This window comes from Lynx rufus, unplaced genomic scaffold (genome assembly GCF_022079265.1).
Source record: "Lynx rufus isolate CCGP_SWC_20201006 ecotype Redwood Valley unplaced genomic scaffold, mLynRuf1.p SCAF_4, whole genome shotgun sequence".
Taxonomy (NCBI): domain Eukaryota; kingdom Metazoa; phylum Chordata; class Mammalia; order Carnivora; family Felidae; genus Lynx; species Lynx rufus.
In genome coordinates this window covers 39,646,092-39,669,129 of record NW_025814856.1, presented here as the reverse complement: position 1 = coordinate 39,669,129, position 23,038 = coordinate 39,646,092, and the positions used below count along the sequence as shown (strand labels likewise).

The 23,038-nt window shown below is 46.1% G+C and overlaps 1 long non-coding RNA gene across 23 annotated transcripts in view; it reads left to right on the top strand.

Annotated features, from left to right (window-relative positions):
- The window catches only part of LOC124524294 (uncharacterized), a 232,621-nt gene that overhangs the window by 9,037 nt on the left and 200,546 nt on the right, over positions 1 to 23,038 (top strand). For 21 of the 23 annotated variants that reach the window (XR_006965209.1, XR_006965191.1, XR_006965211.1 and 18 more), the window contains exons 2-3: positions 11,246 to 11,410; positions 20,474 to 20,581. This is a non-coding gene — a long non-coding RNA (uncharacterized LOC124524294). The remainder of the gene's footprint in view (positions 1 to 11,245; positions 11,411 to 20,473; positions 20,582 to 23,038) is intronic. The other 2 variants (XR_006965199.1, XR_006965193.1) reach the window with 2 other exon arrangements.

Sequence of the window (23,038 nt, the reverse complement as noted above, 5' to 3'; positions counted from 1 at the left end):
CCCATCTGCACAGTGGCCAGGCTTGGAAAGAATTCTACTTTGATGCCAACTATCAGCAGGGCTCTCAGAGGGTGTGAATTATTCATCGACAAACCCAGCACCCATCTGTCTCCAGTCGCGCTGCCGGCATCTCCCTGGGCCCAGAAGCTGCCCAGGGCACCTCCAACCCAGGCCTGCCTGTGGGTTCCTCATAATGAATTTTCGGCTGCCCTGAGGCTTTTGCCTTAATTGGAGAGATGATGGGGTAAGCAAGAGGCTCTAAAGTGTGCATTTGAAATCAATTTGCTTCTTGAAGTGGCATGAAAACCAAAGTCTAAAGGATGCCCACTGTGAGGGGATTTCCCTGGTGCCACTCGGCTCAGTCTCTGCTAATGGCCTGTGTTTAATGGCCCCTCGCATCTTTTGCTCTGAAGAGGTTGGCAGAAACTGTGATGGGGTGGAAGTGGCTTTGTGGGAATGAAGGCCTTTCAGTGGTGGAGGGCCCACAGGGTGCAGCCTCTGAGAATCAAGGTTGGAAGATGGGGTGGCCGCGATAGCTTGCACATGCATTGTGGCTGCTCCAGCGGAGGTGGGGGGGACCTTAAGGGGCTCAGCAGTAAGATTTCAGAGATGTGTAAAAAGAGGTTAAGTTGCCTGTGAACTCAGCCTACTTCCTGAAATCTCTGGAGGAAACAGCGTATCTGTAGGATAAGAGGCCAGAGGGAGGAAGGCCTATGGGTTGGTGGTCGTGAAGTCTCTTAATTCTAAGGAAGAAGATGTTATTTGTGTACATCTTTAGTGACCAGTGACTGACTTTCAAGTCTGCATATCCAGGGTTAAAAAAATAATAGGGTCCTCATTGGAAGGTGTATACAATAGTAAAGAGTTCCCTGAGAACTAACAATAGTAGTAACTATTGACATATAGCAAGCCATTTCAAGATGTTTATTGGCCCTAGTTACTCTTAGTTTTAGAACCTGACCCTACAGGATATATTAGATCAAACCTTATAATGTACCATTATCACATATGTATATGATTTATATATATTATATAATACATACCATACATATACATACATATTGTATATTATATATTATAATGCATCCATATCAATATGGAGATTTATTCATTTATTTATTTAAAGGAGTGCAGTGGCCTGCAACATTTTTTAATTTTTTTTAAGTTTATTTCTTTTTGACAGAGACAGAGTGCGAGCATGAGCTGGGGAGGTGCAGAGAGAGAGGGAGACACAGAATCCAAAGCAGGCTCCAGGTGCCGAGCTGTCAGCACAGAGCCTAATGCAGAGCATGAACTCAGGAACTGTGAGGTTATAACCTGAGCCAAAGTCAGACGCTTAACCGACTGAGCCACCCAGGGATCCCTGCATTTTTTAAAAATAATTTTTAGAATTTGCTTTTGAACTTATTTGGCTATGAACAGTCACTCATTTAATTTACTGTTAGCTATGTTTTGTAAGCAGTCATCATGCCTCCTTAGAAGTTCACAAAAAACAAGGTAATCAAATCATGAATTTCTTTCAGATGTAATAAAATCTTTATGAAAACAAAACTCGATAGTGAACCCAGTGGACCCAGTGTCTGTAGACATTTAATGAAACATTTATTCATCTTGTTTTTTTTTTAATTTTTTAATGTTTATTTATTTTTGAGAGAGAGAGAGAAAGAGACAGAGTGTGTGAGTGGGGTAGGGGCAGAGAGAGGGAGACACAGAATTGGAAGCAGTCTCCAGGCTCCGAGCTGTCAGCACAGAGCCAGAGGCGGGGCTTGAAGTCACAAACAGTGAGATCAGACCTGAACTGAAGTCGGACGCTTAACCGACTGAGCTCCCCCAGGTTCCCCACATTTATTCATTTTGATTTTGCATATTTTTCTTTGCATATTTTAGGCCCACACCTTTTATTCTTTCCTGGTCTCTAACATGTTTGTGAGAGCCGGACTCTGTGGCCACGTGTTGTCTGTTGTGTGTGTGTGTGTGTGTGTGTGTGTGTGTGTGTGCATATTTGTGTGTGTGTCCTACTGGACAGAGCATCCTTGCCTGGGTGGCTGTGCATATGGGGAGCCAGAGGAGGTACTTTCGAGGGGTCTTCAGGCTTCCGGAAGTCTTATTTCTCACAGGTCTTACTGGTGGTTTCTCTTGGTCACGGTACTAAGCCTGGCAGGGTGTGCACTCAGGTAAGGAGGTCTGCTGCTTGTGTTCAAATCAGCACCTCCAGGTGAGGAAGACCTGTGGCTGTGCCAAACCCACTAGGCCCTGCTAAGAAACCCAGGGACAGCTGTGGATGTTACCCTCGGGGGGCACAAGAGTCAAGAAATAAAGAGGGAAGGCTTGGTTCTCTCACCTGGCGTGGGGTCTCTCAGGGGCCTTGGTTCATGCATCACCTCACTCAGCAAAGGAATAGTAAGGAGCTGTTCTCATGCCCAACTGCAGTGGGAGGAGGTCAAGGACAGATGGGACAGTGAGGTTTGTCATCACCACCTGGTCGGTGGCCTCCTCTCCATTAACGTATTTACCTCTTGGCCCTCAACAGCAGTGAGCCTTCAATACTAGTTGGGGGCTGACCTGGTTCTGAATGTCAGGGACTCATGCCATGGGTCCCAGTCAGGCCCTGACCGCTTCAGAAGTCCAGCAAGAGGAACGAGGAGGGCTAAGTGTGAAAGGACATCTTCTGGTGTCCAGACACTGCCCTCGTGTTTGGTTGTTTGCTTCCTAACCTTATGCCCCAAGCAATCATGTCCTCTCTTTCAGTTGCAAAAATGGAAATTGCAGAGAGTTGAAATGGTCGCCCCAAAGTGGCAAAGGCAGGATTTGAACTCAGAGCACTCACACTCAAGCCCTGTTCTGTTTCTTCCACACCCCGTTTGTTCCTTGAATTCCTAGGAATGTTCAGACTGTCATGAGTATGTGTTGGAATTTCCGATATGCCTCAAAAATAGATTAGTGGTAAATTGTTCCTTCGTGAAGCCAAGCAGAGAGAAGTGGTGAATATGCTAATGGCTGCCAAGGGGCCTCTTTCCCGGGCAGAGATGCACAGCAGGAGTCGGGTGGAGTCTGAAATCCAGCCCACACATCACCTGCCCATCAGTACCACGATGTGGACTTACTCAGACCAGAGAAGGGTTTCTTGCCAAGCTCTGCACCCCTGAGCTCACATCCACCCGTGGATGCCCCTTAGTAAGTTTTGCAAAGGCACTGCTTTGGTTTAGGTTTTCCTGGAAGCAGACCTGGAGAGAAATACTGCAGTGTGAGTCTTCTGGGAGGTGATCCCAGGAAGCACCGGTAGGGAGTAGGGAAGACAGGGAAGGGGCGAAACCATCCCGGTGTGCATCAAGATGGTTATCCTTGTAGATACATTTGGGGCACAGTAGGGAGCATCGCCTGAGTCATCCTACTGCCCCGTCAGTCATCATTAGGGCTGCTTCCCGGGGCTCCTTTGCCGGCCCTGTAGGCAGGCTGTGTGTTCCAGTTGGCAGAAGGCCTTCCTGGAGGGTCACGGTTGTTTCTGATGAGCTGCTCTGACTGCAGGTGTGTGCACAGGGCATCCGGGCAGGGCGGGGAGAGCATCCTCTCTAGGCACCTTCTAGGTGAGCATAACTTCTGTTCTGCCGGATGTAATCAGCCAAGCTATTGTCTGTGACCTAGTCCCCATCCATCACCTGATACATCCACCTGTTGACGTTGTCCTCCCACAGTCTAAACAGGGACCGCTTCCGGAAAAAAACCAAAACACCCACCACTGCTAAAACATAACTGTGACATAAAACTTCCTGACCCTGCAATCAAGTCTGAGATTTGTTCCTGGCTCTGATGTGTGTGCCTAAACCAGTGGCCTGGCTTCATCTCCTGCCCACCCACCCACCCCCCCCCCCCCGCCCCCATCTCTTCCTCCCCTCTGCCTCTAGAAGCCCGTAAGGAAATCCAGGTTTCCTGGCTTCCTGCCTTCCTGTTTGTATCCTATGGGCCTCCGGAGGGTTGGCAGGGAGCTGGCCCGGCACTGCTCATAGCTCAGGAGGGAGGCTTGCCAGGGGGCCGAGGCTCGGCTGGAGGTCCGGGGGCCTGTCTGGAAGCCCTGTCTGTCACACAGCTGTACGTTCCCTTCCATGGTTTATTTACCGAGGGCGGCCGGTGGATATTATGGGAGGTTGGAACCGTGCTTGGCATGGGCCCCAGCAAAGCTGGATTCCTGCCTCTGTTGCCTCCCCAGACCTCTCCCCGGGCCACCTGGTTCTGTGGTCTTGGGGCTTTGGCGTGACCTCAGAAAGAACAGAAGGAGGAAGGAGTCTGACAGAAGTGTAAAGAGCTGATTCAGATCAGAAACCCCCAGACGCAGAATTGTGACTATTTTAGTCTCTATTTCGTCCAGCTCTGTTGCCGTTGTTCGCTGGAGGTTTTTGATGTTACTCTCCCGTTGCCACTTTCCGTGTTTGCCTGAACAGAGACTGCTCCTGAGGAGGGGAGGGCTCAACCCTGTTGCTTCCTCTGTCACCGCCGATCTAATGAGGTGTAAATCCCACAGATGCCGCTCGGGGCGGCCGACGTAGTAATTTATATCAATTGGTGTGATTAGAGGAAGCCCTCAATCATCCCGTGGTGTCTCGTCGCAATCTGTCATAGTCGTAATCACATGAGCGTCACCCTGAGTTTGTGCCGGGAAGAATACACTGCTTTCCTGGATTCTGCTCAAGAGCCCAAATATAAGATTGAGAGATGGGCCCAAGGAGGTAAGTCACATCCCTCCCATTTGCAGGGGGAGGCCACCTGGCCGAGAGGTCCCATGTGTCCCTGTGACCTGTTGGCCTGCCCTCACATGAACTTCCTGGAACGTCGGTGGCTCAACTGGACATGAGACCCCCAAGTGCGGAGTCTCTGGGTCCTGAGCAGAGAGAGCCCTAGGCTATGACCCAAGGGTGCCGCCACCCTCTTTACCCTCTGCCTTAGTCTCTCCGGTTCTAGCTCTGCCCCAGGTATCCAGCGACGAGTCAAGCAGAAGCACCCCTACTCTCAGGAGGTTTCTATTCCAGTAAGGGAGCCAGACTTTCAACCACTAGGTCTATGGAAGGCTAACCTAGCCTAGGGGAGTTAGGAAGATTCCCTTGAGGAAATGACTTACCTGAGAGACCTCAAGTACAGTAGACCTGGGGAAGGGAGAAGTCTGTGATTCCATCCAAGGAAGCAGCTGTGTGGTCCAGAAATGAGAAGGAACTTGCCTCAGGCGGGCAGCAGTACCGACAGGGCTAGGAGCAGAGGAGGAAGCTCATTTTGTCCGCCATGTTGAAGACTTAGAACTGTTAAGAAAAATTGTCCGAAACTTAGAAATATGTTAAAAAGGAAGACTATAGACTCTTTCAGTGTCAGACTAGAGCATTATCTACCAAGCCCACCCAAGAATGACTTAATTGTCTATGGGGTTGTACCTTTGTTTGATTTTGCTATGAACTGACTGGGGCTGATCTCCGGGAGGTTACATATACGCTTGTAGATAGCTGTCCTCTGCAGAGAAGCCAGTGCTTTCTGTCTCGTAGGAAAGGTAACCCCAGTGATGATCACTTCACTGTGAAGGACGTTAGTCAGTTTTGCCTCCAGCTTGGAAGATGAGCAAGTCCATTAAAACTCACTTCTGTACACTTTTTGTGAGGGACTGTATCAAATGCTGCTGGAACCAGCTCTACAATATCACTAGTTCTGTCATGGAACCAGCTCTACAATATCACTAGTTCTGTCATTGATGAGTAAATCAATGTTTGACACATATTTATTCTTCATCAGTGTAAGAGTTGGGTTTTCAGAAATCACTGTCTTGAGGGCACCCCCATGTGCATTGTAGCATTATTTATGATAGCCAAGACATAAAACCTTAGTGTCCATTTACCAATGAATGGTTAAAGAGAATGTGGCATGTATATATATACACATATATATATACACACACACATACACAATTGTATACATACATTGTGAGTATCTACATATACACATTGTGTATGTATATATATTACACACACACACAATGGAATATTGTGCAGCCATATAAAAGAAGAAAATTCTCCCATCTGTGACAACATGCAAGGACCTTGAGGGCATCATGTTAAGTGAAATAATCCAGACAGAGAAAGACAAATACTGTATGATCTCACTTATACGTGGAATCTAAAAGAACCAAGCTTACAGGAACAGTGAACACATTGATGGCTGCCAGAGCAGGAGCTGGGAGGTGGTGAAGTGGGTGAAGGTGGTTAGAAGGTACAAACTTTCAGTTACAAGATGCCAAAGTTCTGGATGATGTTACCTAAACTTACTGTGGTGATGGTTTTGTAATATATGTAAATATCATTATGTTGTACACCTTAAACTAATACAATGTTGGTGGCTCAAGTTGGTTAAGCGACTGACTCTTGATTTTGGCTCAGGTCATCATCTCATGGTTCATGGGTTTGGGCCCACACCGGGCCCTGTGCTCACAGCTTGCAACCTGCCTGGGGTCCTTTCTCTCTCCCTCTCTCTTTCTGCCTTTCCCCTTCTCTCTCTCTCAAAATACATAAATAAACTTAAAAAATGAATATAATAATATAATGTTATATGTCGATTATCAATAGAACTGGGAGGAAAAAAAGAGTGGCGTTTTCCTCATCAGAACATTATTCTTTGACAGAACTTTCTCCTCAGAGTGATAAGAGACCGTGGTGAGTTTTAAGCAGGCACCTGCCATGATCACAGTTGCCCGGGGACGTAGTGGTAACGTTCTTCTGAGGAAATGAAGAGACGCAACTCCTACTTTTTTTGTCAAAAGGTGGGGTGGCAGGGGGTGGGGGGTGTTGACAACTGAATTTGGCTTTCCCTTTTGGGACAAATAACTGGTTCGGTCGAGGGCCAATATGCTGTTCTTACCATCAAGTGTAGGTTTATTATAGGGTCTTTGTGCAAACAGAGGAGACTCTAATCATTGCGGTGTCCATTTTGTTAAGCTTTAAAGCTGTGGCTAATAATTTATTGTAATGGGATCCAAACTAATGAACTCCACTTACAATTGAAATGTTTTAGAAAGCTTTCTTTCCTCCTGGGTCTCCCCGGGAGGCCGGGCTCCGGCAAAAGTGGAACCACTCTGCCACCGGGCAGATTGCTCATCAGCTGTGTCAAGTGTCAGAAGATTGGGCCGTCTCTTTAAAGTGCTTTAAAAAAAAAAAAAAAAAGAGGGGAAAATACCAGCATTCATTTCCATAAATTATTGAATATGAATTTAAAATCATCTAGTCGGAGAGGTGTTGAAATTACCCATGCTAATTGGCAAGTCGGGGAAGCAGTGGCGGGGCTGCAGAGAACAGCGCAGTAATTGTCGTTCCGGGGCTGCAGTGGCCAGATGAGGAGGATGAGCAAGGTGGGGCAGCCGTGCAGATCCAGAGGGGGCTCAGGAAGAAAGCCCCCGGGAGTCATGCCAGCACCTTCGTCCCCGTGCTGTCTTCTTTGATCCTTCTTGCACTCTTCGGGGACCGTTATCGCTCTGAGAGGTCGAATGCCAGAGGTCACATAGCTAGTGGGTAGGTGGCCTAGGTGACTTGTGAATCTGGTTGTTTCGGGTTCAGTGTGCCAACGTGCCTTGCCTGTGATCCGTAACCATTCTTCACTCGTCGCCTTCTCCGTGTTTACGCTCCCGTGTCATCGAACTGGTACAGTAGAAAGAGCGTGACTGCCCCATCCCCCAACCCAACCCTGTAGAATTAATGCCCATCAGGTTTAGTTTTAGTTGACAAATGATTACGTCGGGAAATTATGATTCCTCCTTCCCTGCCTCCCTGCCTGTATTTTTTCCTTTCCCTCCAAAGTATGTATCCTTCAACTTTTTGCTCAAACATCATCCACTCAGTAAAACCTATGGCTATACTACTTAAAATCGCAGGCTGCATGAGCCCTGACTCAACAGTCTTGTCTGTCACCGTATTCCCTTTTTTCGTTTTTCCCCCACAGCATTTATTATCTTGTAACTTTATATATAATTTGTTTATTATCTTTATTACTTACTGTTTGTCTTCTCTTAGTAGAATTTAAATATCAAGAAGGCAAGACTCTTCGTTTTGATTACTGATGTATCTCAAGTGCTTAGAACAACACCTAGAATGTAGTAGGTCCTTATTAAATATTTATTGAACGGATGAACGAAGGGATACTTATTATATGGCCATTTATAATGTAATGAAAACCAAAATCAACAAAGAAAGCAAGCCAGTATTCTTGTGCACACCCATGTTCTAAGTGCTTGCATATCTTTTCTTTCATTCTTATGATGTAGCAACTGTCATTATCATCATTTTACAGATGAGGAAACTGAGGCCCAGAAAAGTAGACTAACTTGCCCAAGGTTCCACAGCTGGTACTTTTAGAATCAGTTTTGTTGAGGGATAAATTTCATGTAATAAAATGCACCTATGTTCAACATACAGTTGAAGTAAGTTACCCAAGTAAGGTGTGGAACTTTTCCATCACCCCTTACACTTCTCTTGTGCTATTCTGTAGTCTGTTCACTCTAGCCCCTGGGAACCCCTACTTTTGCTTTTTCTAGAATGTGGTGTAAAATGGAATCATGGCAGGTACTCACTTATGCTTAGCTCTTTTGCTCAGCATAATTATTGGAGATGACTCCATGTTACTGTGTATATCAAGAGTATATTCCTTTTTTTTTAGTGCTGAGGAGTATTCTATTAAATGATTAGACCACAGTGTCTTTATCCATTTGTTTGTTGATGGACACTTGGATCGTGTCGGCTGTTAGAAATAAAGCTACTGTGAATATTCAGGTACAAGTTTCATGTGGACATACGTTTTCATTTCTCTTGGGTAAATTGCTGCATTGTATGGTCACCATCTTAATGAGAAATGGCCATATGGTTTCCCAAAGCATCTGGACCACTTGGCATTCCCACCAGCAGTACATGAGATTTTTTGTTCCCCATCCTCACCACCATTTAGTATGGCCAGTATTTTTAACTTGAAATTAAACTCTTTAACTTCAAGCATTGAAGTGGGTGTCTAGCATTGTCTCACCATGGCTTAATTTTTCATTTTCCCAATGACTAATGATAATGAACCTTTTTCATGAGCCTCTTGGCCAACAGTACATCTTCTTTGGTGAAGTGTTTGTTCAAATATTTTGCCCATATTTAAAAATTTTTATTTTAGAGAGAGAGAGAGCATGAATGGGAGAGAGGGGAAGCGGGGGGAGAGAGAGAGAGAGAGAGAGAGAGAGAGAGAGAGAGAGAGAATCCTAAGCAGGCTCCACAGTGATCATGGAGCTCCACATGGGGCTCAGTATCACAATGCTAGGATCATGACCTGAGCCAAAATCAAGAGTCAGATGCTCAGCTGACAGCCACCCAGGCTCCCCACACCTTTTGTCCATTTTTAATTGGATTGTCTGTCTTATTATTGACATTAAAGAATTCTTTATATATGCTAATTGTTTTTCTCAGATATATGTAATGTGATTGTTTTTTCCCCCAGGGTGTAGGTGGTCTATTCATTTCGTAAATGGTGTCAGACCTATTTTTGAACCAAAGTCTGCCATGCCCTTCATTCCTTTCCATTTTCTCAAGTAAGGTTTATCTCAAAGAATAAGATGGACAAGTTTGACAAAAAGTCTGCCACACTCTTGAGGGGTTAAAAAAAATCATAAAGAATAACCAAAATAGAGGAAAAACAAAATCTTGGCCTGTGTTTGTTCAGAGGGTTCAGAAACAAATTACCCTAATGGGAGTCTGAGGGAGGTGGAGAGAAAGTTAATCACTAACCCAGGCTCAGCGTTGTTTTAATTAAGCATAATAAGAATAATGAAATTATGCACCTCTTAGGATTTATGGCTTAGCTCTATTTGTATGGCACCAAGAGGATTTCAGGAACAAATAGAAATGATGGGATCCCAGGGACTCCTCCCGTCTCTCTGGATTGTCCTTCCATAACTTCCAGGGTGCTGGAATGAGGTGGGAGCAGCAGCCCAGGGTAGGGGGTCAGGAGCCCCGGGTATGTGACTTGGGGCAGACATTCCACTCCCTGGTCCCCAGTCGTCTCAAATAGGGAGGATTTAATACAGCAGTGTGCAACTGAATGTTTAATAATAAGTGCCTGGGGCGCCTGGGTGGCTCAGTCGATTAAGCGTCCGACTTCAGCTCAGGTCATGATCTCACAGTTCGTGGGTTTGAGCCCCGAGCCAGGCTTTGTGCTGACATCTCAGAACCTGGAGCTTGCTTCAGATTCTGTGTCTCCTGTCTCTGCCCCACCCCTGCTTGTGCTCTGTCTCTCAAAAATGAATAAATGTTAAAAAAAAAAATTAAAAAATTACGTGCCTAATAAATGCCTCTCCTCCCCCACCAAAAGTACATAGATATCTACATATGTACTTGCACATGTACATATATATGTGTACTTGCAAATATTATATATTTAGTGTACATGTAACTAATATTATTAATGTATAGTATGAAATTTTGCATAAATAAATGTAACATACTATGCAATTGGAGTATATAAATACACTACACAATTTAGTATAAGTTAAACAAACAATATTGTACATCCACATTGGCAAATGATTTTCACAAAATGCTTTTGTTGATTTCTGCCCACCTCCTCTATCAGTATCTGGCCAACAATTTCAACTGACAAATGGATGGAACTCCAGCAGGCGGACTGGTTGATGATTTTGCTTATGTTGCAGAGTAAGATGGAAGTGAAACAGTGAAGACGCGTTTTCATCAGTGGCATGAGTGACTTCTTTGCTGAACTGGATAGCAGTGTTTGATTACCTCAAGAATATTTCCTTGATTTTTGTGCTATTTGCAACTTAACAACTATATACGTGATGCACCTGATTATTGACATTTTCTCAACCACTTTCTTAAGTCGAGACAATCAACAAAACAATAGATGAAGCTCTGAGTTAAAGTGTTTGCCAAAATGTCTGTGGTGCAAATGCCAATGTCTGTGGTGCAGTGTCTGTGGTGCACCTGTGGTGCAGGTGTCTACACCTGCAAATTGACCTCTTTTACGCCACCAACGCGATGTACCTGAATGGGGATCTAGGAAGAGATGTGCGGTTGTATGGTTTACCCACTGTGTAGATACACGACAGTAAAATGTAGTAAAATACTTAGGAAGGGGTGGTTTTGAGCATTTATTGTCTTTATGTTTAATATAATTTATTTACTAAATTTTTATGTAATTTACTTTTTAATAATGACCGTGTTTGTTGAAAATTTTACAGTCAGCTCTCGGGTATCTGTGAGCCAGTGGCAGCACAGCACTGGTTTGGACGAGACCTGCTGTCTGGTGGGATTTCCAAGAAGGACCCATGTTGCAGACCTTTACTCTCCAGGGTCACCGTGTCTCCCAGCCAGGGCCAGGCCTGCTTCCACTCTGAGAGGAGCAGGTATGTCATGATGTATTAGTCTACTTGGGCTTCCATAACAAAATACCACAGACTGAGGGACTTAAAATGACAGAAATTTATTTTTCAGTTCTGGAGGCTGGAAATCTAAGATCAAGGTACTGGCAGTGCTGGTTTCTGGTGAGGCCTCTCTTTCTGGCTTGCGGGCGGCTGCCTTCTTGCTCTGTCTTCACATGGCCTTTTCCCTGTGTCTCTCCCTCTTCTGATAAGGACACCAGTCCTATTAGATCAGGAAGCTCCCCTCCATAACCTCATTTAACCTTAATTAGCTCTTCAAAGTTCCTATCTCCAAACCTAGTGTCTTTGAAAGTTAGGACTTCAACATATGAATTTGTGGAGCACCCAATTCAGTCCATAACAAGTGGTTTCTGTTCTGTTAAGAGAGAGGAATAGAAACAGAGGTAATGAGGCAGTACTTGATGTCAGAGGTAGGTCTGGGAGGTGGGGCCCCTTCTTCAGTGTGCAGTGTGTGGTTGGGGCCAGAGGCTGACCAGGTGGGGAGGAAGTGGGGAAGGGAGAAAGTGTAAAGGCTGATGCAGGGCTGAGAGCCCAAGCCCAAGGGGAGACATGACAGTGCCCTCAGCTCTCACACTGTGCCATGGCTGGGACCTTTGCCCTTGGAGCACTGTCACCCTGAATTGACAGTGGAACACAGTGATCAGGGCCATGGACACAGAGCCAGGCTTCCTGGACTTCAAGTCCAGAAGCATCATTTACTAACTGGGTAACCATGGGCAAATTACTCACCCTCTCTGTATCAGTGTTCCCATCTGAAGAGTGCAAGTAATGCTAGTACCTTCCTCCAAGATTGCTGTGAAGATTAAGTAAAAAAAAAAAAAAAAAAAAAATATATATATATATATATATACACACACACACATGTATAATCAGAATATAGAATATATAAGTGAATGCAGCATTGCAAGTGATGTATCATTGTTAGCTACTGCAGCTGCAATTAGTCTGTTTCTGTCTCTCGAGTGTGTGTCTTTGTCTCCTCTGTCTTTGAACCCTCTGCCCCTAGCACCATATCTGGCACTTAATAGATGTCCAATACCTGTGCTGAATTACAAATAAATACCAAAGGGTATTGGAGTGATTAAACAGTCAGGAAACAAGAGTCCTCATTCATACATGGAATCATCCAATTATTTCATCCTTTATTCATTTAACCAATAATTTTTAACAGTTTTATTGAAATAGAATTCACACAGCATAGCTTGGCTATTTAAAGTGTACAATTCAGTGATTTTTGGCATATTCAGAGTTGTGCAACCATCACCAACATCAATTTTAGAGCAAAGCTTATGAGCAAGCATTCTCCATTTTCCCCCAGTCTCCCAGCCCTAGGCAATTACCCATCTACTTTCTGTCTCTATCCATTTGCCTATTCTCAACATTCCATATAAGTAGGATCATGTCATGTCTGGCTTTTATGTTGTAGCAGGTATTGGTACAAATGATTTTTAAACATTTAAACATCTTCTGAACACTGTGAAATAAACCAGACAACCTGCCATAAAAATCTTATAGTCTAGAAAACATATGTTCACATAAAGAACTGCACACGATTGCTCTTAGCATCTGGTTCACAATAATCAAAAACTAGAAAGAGTCCCATCAATTACGAATAGTTAAAAAAACAGCGGTCTATCCATGCACTAGAATACTACACAACAATATAAAGGAACAAAGTATTAATACACAATAACAACATGAATGGATTTCAACATCATTATGCTAAGTGCAAGAAGTCCAACACGAAAGACAGAAAACTGCTCTGTGATTCCATTTAGATGAAATTCTAAAAAAAGGCATAACTGTAGTGACTTAAAGCAGGTTAGTGGTTGCCAGGGGCTGGGGGTCATGGGAGAGGCCCAACTGCAAAGGTCCTGGAAGGTGCTTCTGTGGTGAAGGCGCTCTCTACATCCTGATTGTGATGGTGGTTACACCGACACATAGAATTACTGAAATTCATCAAGCGCTATATTTAAAATAGGTAAATTTGGGGGCACCTGGATGGCTCAGTTGGTTGAGCGTCCAGCTCTTGATTTCAGCTCGGGTCACGACCCCTGGGTCTTGGGATCAAGCTTCACATCAGGTTCCGCACTGAGCATGGAGCCTGCTTACGATTCTCTCTCCTCTCGCTCTCTGCCCCTCCCCCACTCGTGCTCACTCTCTCTCTCACTCTCTCTCTTAAATAAATAAACTGATTAAATAAAAATAGATGAATTTCATTGTACATAATTAAAACAAAAAATGTATAATCTATAAGCTACAGTTTATTTTTTTTTTTTAAATTTTTTTTTTCAACGTTTTATTTATTTTGGGGACAGAGAGAGACAGAGCATGAACGCGGGAGGGGCAGAGAGAGAGGGAGACACAGAATCTGAAACAGGCTCCAGGCTCTGAGCCATCAGCCCAGAGCCCGACGCGGGGCTCGAACTCACGGACCGCGAGATCGTGACCTGGCTGAAGTCGGACGCTTAACCGACTGCGCCACCCAGGCGCCCCAAAGCTACAGTTTATTAACTGGCACTTAATAAGGGCCAAATGCTATAAGACACTTTACAGTATTATCTTTTAATTCTTACATTAACTGAATAGGGTAAATGCTAACAGCTATGGACTGAATTGTATCCCCTCACCCCGAATTCATATGTTGACATAACCCCCAATAGTGTTTGGAGATGGGGCCTGTGGGAGGAAACTAGGTTCAATGAGTTCATGAGAGTGGGGTGCCCATGATGAGATTAGTGTCCTTACAAGAAGAGGAAGAAACATGGACTCTTTCCCTCCATGCGTGTGCATGGAGGAAGGGCCAGGTGAAGACACAGTGAGAAAGTAGCTGCCTTTGAGCCAGGAAGGGAGCTCTCATCAGAACCCAACCACACTAACACCCTCATCTTGGACTTCCAGCCTCCAGAACTAGGAGGAGGTAAATTTCTATTGTTTAAGCCACCCAGGTTGTGATATTTTGTTACAACACCCTGAGCTAAGACACTACAATAATTCCCATTTTACAGAAGGGGAAATTGAGGCATGGACAAGTTGCTCTTTTGTCAAGCATGTCTGAAATCTATTCAGACTTGTACTAACTATTCCCTAATTTCCTGGAAGAACCACCCCTTTCCCCACTGTCAGCAAATGTGCTTGGGAGGCAGTTCTATCCCCGGCTCAGACTTAAAGCTCATGACTCGGCCCGAGCCAGTCAGTTCATGACGATCCTCTGACCCCTACGGATTGGCTCAGGATTCAGCAGAGACCCCATTAGAACCACTGAAACATAACATACCTTTACTGGGACTGCTAGGGCTGAGGCGCTTTCCTAATGAACAGGAACCTGGGAAGATGTGGGGCAAAAAATGTGGCAGCCATGTTGCCTGTGTGAAGGGAAATCCCATCTAGAATCGGTCCAAAAGTCTGGAAGCATAGCCATAAGAGATGGAGAGGGAGAAAACAGATCTGAGCCTCTGGATTAGACCAAATTGAAAGCTGGTATATTCCTGGGTTCTTCAGTTATACCACCAGTGAAATCCCTGTTTTGCTTAATTCAAGGGTGTATACTGAAGGTCACAGCTCGTGTGTGCCCAAGGAGTGTGGGTTCCAGTCCAGGTCAGATTCCAGTGGTCCCACTCTTTCAGCCATTGAATTCTAGAGGAGGAGAGAAGAAAGAGGAGTGTGGTACAGGAGGATGGCAACTTTGGAAGATTCTACAGCTTTGGGAAACTAGAACGGGGACTGGGCGTCAGCTCCACCTGAAGCCTTGCTCTGCCCCTGTGAACTGTGTATGTGACAAGGTACTCCATCCCTTGGAGCCTCAGTTTTCCCCTCTGTAAAATGAGCATAACAAAACATCCACCCCTGAGAACGATTGATCCAATCATGAGATCTACATAAGATAACGAAGAAAAAATATTTGGCACAGCATTTAGGAAACCCTCCCCCCAACCCAGTAACTACTGTTATTGACTGTGAACCCCTGGAGCACCCATTAGTGTCTGATCCTGTGAATGTTTTGCCTTGTTTTTACTGAAGCAGATTGAAAATTTTGAATTATTATAATGATTTTAGCAAAAGCAGCCTCCTTTCTGGAAGCTCAGAATTAAAAGGCTATAAGGATCAAAGGGTAATATTGTCCGTGCCCCTATCATCTCCCCAAATTTTAGTTCCTCGTACAACACTCTTTTTTTTTTTTAAGTTTATTTATTTATTTAGAGAGAGTGCAGGGGAGGGGCAGAGAGAGAGGGAGAGAGAGAATCCCAAGCAGGCTCTGCACTGTCAGCGCACAGCACACGGTGCCCGTACAGGACTCCATCCCCAGAACCATGAGATCATGACCTGAGCAGAAATCTAGTCAGTGCTTACCCAACTGAGCCGCCCAGGTCCCCCCTCCTACAACACTCTTAATGGATCTGTCCTGCCCTGAAATACCTGAGCTGTTCGGCTTCCTGAGCCAGAGAGAAGCAGGAAAACAATCCCAGATTCGGAGCATCCTGCTCCCAAACACCACCCGCAGGGAAAGCCCTGGGGAAGGAGCAGTGCCCTAGACGGGGCGGGCAGTATGGACAGAGCTGGTTTTCTTCAGCTCTGCTTGACTGCACCACAGCTCTCAGAAACCTGAAAGTCAGCGTGAGACTGTGCTATGGAGTGCCAGGAGGCCGAGACGCATGCCGTGGTCCTCCTTTCCTGTGGCTGGCTCCCCCGGACTCTTGGGGGAGGCTCTCCGTTCATCCCGGACCTGGCTTTGCATCCTGCCTCTCCCACTGCAAAGCTTTGTGGCAAGCAAATTCACTGCTCTAAGGCCCGATTTCCTTTCTTCCCCAATGGATGGGGAGAACACTATCCCAGATCTCAGGGGTTGGAGTCACTAGGAAATGAGACCTCTGGCCTTGCCGTCTTGTCTCCCTGAGCCGTTTCTAACTTCGTCCCCTTCTTTGCTTCCTCCCCTCAAAGTGTGCTCCCCAGACCAGCTGGAGAAGGGGCGGGGAGCTTGGTGGGGGCAGAGGGAGAGATGCCAGTGTAGAGACCCCACCCCAGCTCTCCTGTGGGGCTGGGTTCAATGAGCCTCCAGGGGGATTCTGATGCCATCGGTGTGGAAGCCCCATCCTAGCCACATCTCTGTATTCTCCTCCCGGCTTGGCCAGTTATGCAACCAAAAAGCTATTTCCTGGCTCCACAGGCCATCTTCAGGTCTCTTTGTTCTGCCCATAGGACATCCAGCACTTAAATTTATAAACAGTATTCAGCCCACTTTTAGTTATTTCTTATTTTAATATTTGCTGAACAGATAAATAAATCTGTGGTAATTTATGAAAATAAATTACCTTCCTGTTATAGTTAAGACTACGCACACTGAGACCAGACTCCGGGATGCAAATCCTGGCTCTCCCCTCTGCTTGCTGTGTGACTTTCCTCACCTCCCTGTGTTTTCCTTTTCTTGGTGGTACAATGAGGCTAATGGTCATCCATATGCAAAGGGTGTTGGGAGGATTAAATCAGTTAATCCAAGGAAAGTGCTTAGCTCAGGGCAGGGCACAGTGTAGCAACTAAGTGCAACCCTTCCCTAAACAGTTCACATACCCTCTGTGAATTCCTCTTATCAGTGAGGTCGGCAATACTGTTTGCTCATTTCACAGATAAGAAAACCAAGGCTCAGAGAGTTAAGTAGCTTTCTCAAAGTCCTCAGTTCCAAAACGTGGCTATTCGGTCTCCCTTCTAGCAGGCAAAACGCGCACAAGAATATTCCCCATATTCATGTAAGAACGTGCTCATCGAATCTACACCGTTGCCTGTGTTCTCAGATTGATCCGTGGGCCGAGAGTGAAAAATATAAAAAAAAAGGAAGACTCAGGCTCTGTCAGCTGTTCTAGCCCACCTGTGGGAATGGAGCCTGGGTGGACAGAATTAGCTTGATTTGTGTCTCATTTCGCAAGATCAATATTTGGCAGTATCTTCCCGTCTTCGCGTGTCTGGCTGGGAATTAAAAACGAACGTATGTGCTGCAGTGAGTCTAACGGCAGACCCCGGGATGCCTTCTGGAGCCCCTTAACACGGTGATCCAATGCCTGGGAAGTGAGTGTCAGGGTTTACGTTTTAAAGAGTGATTTTTTTTAAGTTTTTGTTGTTGTTGTTGTTTCATATTTTTATTTAAATTCTAATTAGTTAATATAGAGCATAGCATTGGTTTCAGGAGAATTCAGTGATTCATCACTTACATACAACACCCAGTACCTATCACAACAGGTGCCCTCCTTAGTGCCCATCACCCATCTAGCCCATCCCCCACCAACCGCCCTCCGTCAACCCTCAATCTGTTCTCTATGGTTAAGAGTCTTTTTTTTTTTAAATATGAAATTTATTGTCAAATTGGTTTCCTGTTGTTGTTGTTTTTTTTTTTTTAAATTTTTTTTTTTCCAACGTTTATTTATTTTTGCGACAGAGAGAGACAGAGCATGAACGGGGGAGGGGCAGAGAGAGAGGGAGACACAGAATCGGAAACAGGCTCCAGGCTCTGAGCCATCAGCCCAGAGCCCGACGCGGGGCTCGAACTCACGGACCGCGAGATCGTGACCTGGCTGAAGTCGGACGCTTAACCGACTGCGCCACCCAGGCGCCCCTGTTGTTGTTGTTTTTAATGATTACTTATTTCTGAGACAGAGAGTGTGAGCAGGGGAGGGACAGAGAGAGTGGGGGACAAAGGATCCAATGCGGGCTCTGCGCTGACAGCAGTGAGCCCAATGGGGGCTCGAAATCAGGAACTGTGAGATCATAACCTGAGCCGAAATCAGACGCTCAACAGGCTGAGCCACCCAGATGCCCCTGAAAGAGTGACTTTTTTCTTTTTAATCAGGGACAAAGTGCCTGCCTTTAAACGCTCAGCACTGTGGACCCTGTAATACCAAACCAACAGTGATTTATTTCAGTGTGCAGACACTGGAAAGGAGGGTATCTCAAGGTCAGGTCATCCCTAGGAAAGGATGGCAAGCAGCCTGACAAGGTCCTGACCAGGCGATGTTTACCTTGTGATTCAGTTATCACAGGCCCCAGGGGCTCAGAGACTCAGTCCTGCCTGTTTCAGGGTTCCCGGGAGGCTGACAACCGCTAACAAAGCGAACCAGTGAGGATGGCGTAGAGAGCTTTCACTTCTTGGACGCCTGCTGCACACCCAGCTGTTTGTGGACCATGCCTCTGATGCTCACAAGTCATCTACCCAGGCTGCCACTTGGCAGATGAGGAAACTGAGGCACAAGAGGTGATGTGATCTGCTCGAGCTCCTGCAGCTAGTGACTGGCAGACTTGGGATTTCTAACCCGGTTAATCTGACTCCTGGGTCAATGCCAAGTGATTCGTTGACAACAAGACAGAAATGTCCAGTGGATGGGCACTCTGTGGCTCCCTGCAAGAAAGAAATACAGCCTGAAGTTGCAAACTGTGGGTACTAGTGCAATCTGCCTGCAGAGTTGTTTTGTTTGGCCTCCAGAGTGTTTTTTTTTTAAATGTTTGAATTCATTACCAACTTTGAGAAATAGGGAGTTTTCATACAGAATGCAGATTTCTGGCTTCTCTGGGTAAAGCAGATGTGGGAACAGTCAGCTGGCACTGAGGATGGCTGCTCTCTTTAGAAGGAACGTGAGCCTGGGCTGCTTGCATGGCTCTGTCCGCTAAGCCTCCGGTTCTTGATTTCAGCTCAGGTCATGATCTCACAGTTCGTGGGTTCAACTCCCATATCGCGCTCTGTGCTGACGGTGTGGAGCCTGCTTGGGCTCTCTCTCTGCCCCTCCCCTGCTCGCTCTCTCTCTTAAAAAAAAAAAGAAGAAGAAGAAGAAGGAACATGAGTCTTCCAGAGTGCAGTGGCCTCCACCCTGCTTGGGGCCTGCTCTGTAGGAAGTTAAATAACCCCAAGGCCACAGAGGAAGGCCAGATCCAGTGAAGGGAGGTTCTTCGACACCAGTGTGTGCCAATCATATCTCAATAACTCATATTAGTTTGCTCAGGCTGCTGTAATAAAGTATCATAGGCTGGATGACTGAAATAATAGAAATCTCTTTCCTCTTAGTTCTGGGGGCCTAGAAGTCCAAGGTCAGGATGTTGGCAAGGGTTGGTTTCTTCTGAGGTCTCTGCTTGGCTTGCAGATGGCCGCCTTCTCTCCGTGTCTTCACGTGGCCTTTCCTCTGTGTATGTCTCTTCTCTTCTCATGTGCTCATCTCTTCTTAGAAGGACGCCAGTCATTGGATTAAGACCCATCCTAATGGCCTGATTACCTTTTAGAGACCCTCTCTCCACACACAGTCGCATTCTGAGGTACTGCTGGCTAGGTCTTCAGTATTCAAATCTGTGTGTGGACGAAGTTCTGCCCATAACAATCAGATATTGGTTGATTGTCTCCCACAGAGACAGACGCACTTTTGTAGAGCCCAGAGTCTCTACAGTGTTGGAGGCCTTCTTGACAAAAAAGAACATACAGTTATAAGTGTAAAATTAGATGCAGGGAGCAGGGTTATTGGTGCCCGGCCCATGCCCCCCCCCTCCAAGGTCCTGGCACTTGAGTATGTTCCAGCTGGTTCAGCTGCCAGGACCTCCTTCTTTCTCCAAAGCTTCTTGCCCCCCAAGAGTGCTAGGGAAACAATTCCCCCCACCATCCCCAGAAGCCCTCAGCCAGTGACTGCCTTGCCCACAAAGTGGGCCTGATCCGTGGTTGGCTGCTGTGATTGGTTTCTACCAGGCACATTCACCCATGTCTTTATTTTCTGTATTGTGGCAACATCTGGGAGCTTGCTGCCCCTCCCATGGCCAGCCAAAGAGGAAAAACTCACCCTGGAGTGTATCTTTCAAATGGAAACCAACCAGTCCAGAGCGCATTCCCCTCAACCACCTCCTTCATTGGGTTCTGCCACTGCAGGCTGCACTATCCCCTTGCCCTAATCACCTGAGGGCCATGCACCAGACAGCTAGGGACAGCCCTATGTCCCAGAGCCCACCGAGATGATTCAAACAGGCTAGTCATAAGCCTGCTTATCCCGCCTCATCCTTTCTATTTCGCAGAAACCACAGTAAAGGCTCTCCGTAGTTCCCCCATGCTCTGTGTCCCGACCGAAGCTGGTGCCTTGTGTGGCCCATTGTGGCGTGGCCTGCCCTGTCTTCTTGGGAACTGTGAGTAACAAGCTAACCAGTCCCAGTCGTCTGCTGATCTGTTGGCCCTTCCACACCTAAATAATATTAAAACCTATATTTTAAAACAGCCTGTTCCCCAAAGGCCCGCATGGGATTAAGCTCTAGGTGCTCACACAGGGAGCTGGCCTGATAACGCAGCCTTTGCAGGCCCACTGCCCTTCCTGGTCTTGGTCCCCACTTGCCTGCCAGGGCTTCCTGTACCTCCCAGGTAACCCAAGTGTACTCTTGTCCTTGTCCCGGGGGTTGCTTCTTGGAGAACCAAATTAAGTGAACACAAAAGTGAATATTTATTTAAATACAGACAGGAAAGACAAGTGGAGACAGTGGGCTTAACTGATGGCTGTTGAAGTGTCTCACACTGGCAAATTTCACAAAATCACATGGCCACACAGACGCTCTATAAGGGCTCTTGGAATAGGCCCAGGCAAGTGAGGGCCCCCCTGCTCAGACTTCATTAGTTCACAGTAAACCTGCCTCCTGACTAGGACATCAGGTCCGTGAGTGCCAGGACAGTGCTCAGCACAGCAGCTGGCACATAGCAGGTGCAGTATAAATACAATTTAGTGAATGAGTAGCCTAACAGGGTATGCCACTGGTCAGAGCAAACTTGGAGTACCCGCCTCTCCCCCCAGGTGGTGCTTGGGGGGGCATACTTTAAGTCTTTTTTTTTTAAATCCTCTTTTTGAGGGCTTCCACTAGTGGTAGCTAAGCTTCCCTCAAAGGGACACAATTTTATTTTCTTTAAATATGCAAATACCTTCATTTCTACAGACGTAGATGCCATGGTATCCTTGAGAACCAGCTTGCAGTTTGCTGATCTGATCTCTTAGGGGCCGACTGTATGGTTTAACTCCCAGATGGTGACGTTTATCTTCCTTATTTCTAAGTTCTTTGCTATGCTGGGATGGATAGGTGGGATGTTTTGTCACTCCCCCAGCCCTACCACATGCCCAGGGAGCAGTATGTTTATTGAGATATTTATGGTGTAGAGCTGCACAGACCTGGCTGGAGGCCCCCTCCACTCCACAGCAGAGAGATTGGGGGTGAGTTACTTAGACTCCTGAGCCTCAGTTTTCTCATCTTCAAAGTGGGGATAATGGTGGTAACCACCTTCCAGACTGATGAGAAGAGTCAAGAACATAACGTGTTCAGACCTTTAGCACAATGTCTGATCCAGAGCTAGAGCTCATTAAGGGGATCTGTTTATGGGAAATGTAATACTGTGCCCATACACTGTTAACCTTGTCAGGCTCTGTTTGAGCTCTGTCTCTAGGGTTCCACACTATTCAAGTGTAGAATCACTTGCTTCTACAAGTGACATGTTACCAGTCTCTGGGAGCTTGTGAAGCAGTCTGGCAATGCTTTAATGTGAATAAAGCGCCATAAATGATATGCTTTGTTTCCTGTGAGGTGACTTCCTGTTGCCTCTCTCCGGGCACCGGGCCCCTCCTTCCTAAACAGTGGGCTTCCTGAGGGAAACAGCTCCTCCTGTGGTCCTTTCATCAGGAATGTATTGTTGGCCTGGGGGGTGCTGTTTACCCCCAACAGCTGCTGGTAAAACAGAGAGGTAAACTTAGTGGATGATCTGTAGGAACAGAGAGGCAGAGAAATAAAGAGAGAACAAGGGAGTGAGCGAGAGCACCACAGAGTGCTCTCTTGGCAAGCTAAATGCAACAAGGATGTTGTCTATAGGATGTCGACCTACAGGGGGTGAAGAATGTATATGAAGTATGGAAACAAAGGAAGAGAAAGTGAATCAGGGAGAGTGTGAAAAAGAAAGGAGCAAGGGAGAGCAGAAGTACGGGAAAATGGCACATGAATCCAGCAGGATCTGACCTGAGGGCAGCCGACGCCTGGAGAGAGAGTAAATAACAGATAGCATCGATAGGTGTACGTACCAGTCTCCTGTGTTCCTGTGTCTGTGGCAGACATCACTAATTGACCACACCATTCTTTTAAATGATCTCAAACTTAGCCTCAGAGTCCTCAGTCAGAGAGCCAGGTTATCACTACTAAACCGCTAGAGTCAGTGTTTGCATTGAAACCCTCTTGTCTGGGTAGAAGCTCTTGCCACACATTTAGAGAGAAAGCTTAGACCGGAAGAGCAGACCAAGGCATAGAGGACACAATAGCAGTTAGATAAGGGGTATTAGAACTGGCACCTTCTTGGGGTGCCTGGGTGGCTCAGTTGGTTAAGCGTCCAACTTTGGCTCAGGTCACCATCTCACAGTTTATGGGTTCAAGCCCCGCATTGGGCTCTGTGCTGACAGCTCAGAGCCTGGAGCCTGCTTCTGTTTCTGTGTCTCCCTCTCTCTCTGCCCCTCCCACACTCACACTCTGTCTCTCTCTCTCTCTCTCTCTCTCTCTCTCTCAAAAATAAACAAACATTAAAAAAAAATTAAAAAAAAAAAGAACTAGCCTATTCCCAGCTGAAGG